Source organism: Sinocyclocheilus grahami, unplaced genomic scaffold, assembly GCF_001515645.1.
Source record: "Sinocyclocheilus grahami isolate Dianchi unplaced genomic scaffold, SAMN03320097.WGS_v1.1 scaffold1554.1, whole genome shotgun sequence".
Classification (NCBI taxonomy): Eukaryota; Metazoa; Chordata; class Actinopteri; order Cypriniformes; family Cyprinidae; genus Sinocyclocheilus; species Sinocyclocheilus grahami.
In genome coordinates this window covers 9,751-13,737 of record NW_015506733.1, presented here as the reverse complement: position 1 = coordinate 13,737, position 3,987 = coordinate 9,751, and positions in this window count along the sequence as shown.

Sequence of the window (3,987 nt, the reverse complement as noted above, 5' to 3'; positions counted from 1 at the left end):
AACTAATAACAAAACAGTAGCTGATTCAGAAGCGCCAGATTGTCATAGCAAAGTCAGAATGACCTCCTCTCTTAGGTTCACGAAACGGTCGTCCATAAAATGCATTGCTGTTCTGTTGTAAGTAATCTTAAAGATTCCTAAATGCATCTACTTTCAGAAGGCCAAATAAAGTGCTTTTGCTTTCTCCTAGAAACACACGGTCTCCCTGACATGCTGCTTCAACACTAACTGAGGTTACTGAAACCACGCCTTCTTTCTTTGCGTGCACATTTGGGCGGCATTATGCAAATATTTCCACATAGTGAGGTAGATATGTTTTAGGGGGGCGTGGCAGAGTCTTAACTTTGATAAAGAATATCTCTTTGGTTTTGAGACTTTAGTCTTTGCAACTTCAGGGATCTTATTTATGCACAAACAGCTTGTAACACTCCAAAGAGAAAGGAAAACTTGAAATCGCATCATATGACCCCTTTAAAGGGAGAGTACTAAACATGCACCCGACTGTCATTAAAGGGGTAGTTCACCCTGAAATTTAATTTCTGTCATTATTAGCTCGCGTTGTCCCAAATCTTTATTAATTTGCTTTCTTGTGCTGAACACAAAAGAAGATATTTTGAAGAATGTGTGTAACCAAACAGTTGCTGGTCCACAATGAATTTGGTAGTAGGAAAAGAATACTATGGAAGTCTCTGTGGACCAGCAACTGTTTGGTTTTCCATGTTCTTCAAAATAGCATTTATGTTCAGCAGAAGAAAGAAACTCATTCATGTTTAAAACAACTTTTGAGTGAGTAAATGATGGTATAAAAATAAAACACTATGACAGAATTAACAGACAGATGACAGAATTTTAATTTTTGGGTGAACTATTCCTTTAATGTTAATAAAACAACAGAACGCAGAGAAAAAATCACTCACTATTCTTGACTGAAAAACTTTACTACAGTTGCTTTAATAGGAATCAATCTATATAGTGTTTTATTTTTATATTATGTAATTTTTATATTATTTATATTTATTTTTAGCTCCTGCTAAATACACCTATTTTGCCTAAAAATAAAGCACTGTTTGTTTTATTTGTATATTATGTGTATTTGTAATGTGTATCGTTGTTCTTATTTTTAATAGCAAAGATAAAATAATGACAAAGATTTTTATTTTCACCCACTTTATCCTAAATATCCACCGTTCTTTTTTATATTTTGTTACCTTGAAATGCTTTGTCTTTATAATAGGGAAATTCGCTTGCAATAACTTGCAAAATAGTAAAACCAACATGACAAAGAATCGTGAATCATGATATTTCTAAAAAAAAAATCTGTGATATGATATTTTTGCCATATCGCCCACCCCTACTTTCAGTACAAATATTTTTTCTAAATAAGAACTGGTTAATCCTATTTGCAGCCCTCATTTACTCAAATATTTCTTAAACTCTCTCTCCATCTGATTTAAGTGCATGCTGTTCGTTCTCTTATCCAGTCATAAAGCTTCTTTGGCTCCTGGCATGATGATGTCATAGTTCTGCTGCATTAGTGTTGGTTTTCGAGGGGCAGATGGGAAGGACAGGCAAAGACAGCATCATTAGGTGAAGCTCACAGATGACAGGTACGGGACGCAGTGTCTCACAGCCTCCATTTACGTTAAACACTTTGGACGTGTGCCGAGTTCATGTAAATGGATCAGAGAGTGAGACACTCAACGGGATGCTTACTGTGTTCTAAAACAGCATGCAGAGCTGATCCTCTTATACACAAAATACACAAGCTGAGTAGGGCCCCCGAAACACCAGGGGCCCCCCTTGCTCTCAAAGATGATTTCATTTTAATTTCGTTTTTGAATTTGGCCAGCGGTTGTGAAAACATGAATGATAATTTCTTTTAATGCGGTGCGCTGTCGCCCTTTCTACATAAAAATCAGTCAAATCATGTAATGTGAATGTCGTACAGTCTTGCTCAAGACTAAAAAAAGTTGAAAGTTGAAAGAGACACTGTTTCTCAAGTGCTTTCCGGGAGCGCGATTTGAGACGGAGTGAAACACGGACAAATGCATTTTATTCATTTGTTCATAACCACTCATACCCCACTCCACCGCCCCCCGCTGACACAGTTTTGCGTAGGGCCCCCAGTAGTCTAGGATCTGCACTGACAGCATGATAGAGCACGTTTCCAATCATGCATGTAGTAAAATATCAATTCTGAAATCTCAATTTTTTGTTTTTTTCTGAAGCAAATGTATCTGTGCAAAATTCAGACTGTCTATTGTTTTATGTGGATTAACAAGCCATAGTGAAATCTGATTTGTGAACAAACTGTTCTTTTGACTCAGTTCTTTTCACCATTGTAGCGCTTGTACTGTAGTTTATTGTACTGCTTTTTTCCTCAGTTGGTCAGAACAAAAGTGGCAGACTTGTCACTTACTCGTTCAGATGACAATATCCGATGAAAATTCTTATTTGGGTCATACTTCAAAGACATAGGCTAGAATCTGGGATTCCAACAGCCACACGGTGCACGACGAAATAATTCTGCAAATAACTGCAATTGCAGGTTTCATACAGAGATGGCGACAAAGAGGCTAATCTGGCAGACTTCAGCTTTAAGTGATTCATTTGTAAACAAATGTTCTTTTGAGTTGAATTGGTTGAACCAGTTAACAGTTCACAGAAAGTTCTTACATTCCATCTGCACTGTATTTTAATTGTTGATCTATATTTTTTGGACAGCATACATTTTGGAGTGACATTAAAAGAATAATCAATTTTTGTGATCTGTATCTTTAAGTGTTGTGGAGTAAATGGCGCTGTCAGTGGAGATGCTGCTGCTTTAGTGTCTGTCTGGGATTCTCGACCTCAGTGAATAATCATTCCATTTAATTTCTGCCACTGAACTTCATTTGTGTCCAGGCAACCGATCCATTTACTGGACAGCTCATTAAGACCACGCTGAACTCTCTCTCTCACGCTCAGAGAAAACAAAGACCCCATTTTAACCGCTCAGATATTAGAATGACTCACAAATCTCACCCGTGTCAATCCTGGTGCTGCTGTGCAGCAGAAATCTCAAATATGTTGCAGCATGTGCCGTCTGATTTTTCTGCCTTTGTTTGCTTGTGTTCTGTTTGTTTATGGCTTAAGAAAGAGTTTTTGTGTCTCCTAATTAAGCTTTAGTAGCAGAAACATTGTGAAAGTTGGTAAGATTCAGTTCTGTCCATTTGAATGCATCAGTGATTGATTGAAGATCTGCTATTTGGTTATTATGGTTATTTCTCTGAGCCATTTTAGATTATATACATCAATATTAAGGTCAAATGTTGTCATAAGGATATACAGTTTGGCGTCAGTAAGATTTTTAAAGTCTCACCAAGTCTGATTAGAAATACAGAAAAAACAGTCATATTGTAAAATATTTTTTACATGTAGTTTTCTATGTGAATATATTGTAAAATGTAATTTATTTCTTTGATCAATGCTGAATTTTCAGCATCATTGCTCCAGTCTGCACTGTCACATGATCCTTCAGAAACCATTCTAATAGCTGATTTGCTGCTCAAGAAACATCTCATTATTGTTGAAAAATGTTTTTTTGTGTATTTATTTTCAGTATTCAATGAATAGAAATTCCAAAAGAACATAATTTATTTGAAATTTTCATTTTTTTTATAAATTTTATGCGTCCTAAGTGAAAATAATAAGTCTGTTCACTTCATCGGGTGTTTTATAAACCCTGTAACCTCACGTATGAGCAATAGTTACAGTGATTCTCGCTTTTGCAAACAGCGCTAATGAGCTTAAACAGCGAATACACACACCAACTGGCGGTGCTACATGAGTTTAATTAGACTCGAGAAAGCAAAGAGCTCAAGCTAATTAAGCCGATTTGCTATTTAATATGTGGAAAATGAAAAACAAAGTATTTTACAGAATGAGCACATGACAGCTGGACATGCGGCCACATGCATCCTCGCAAACAAACCTGCACTCATGCGG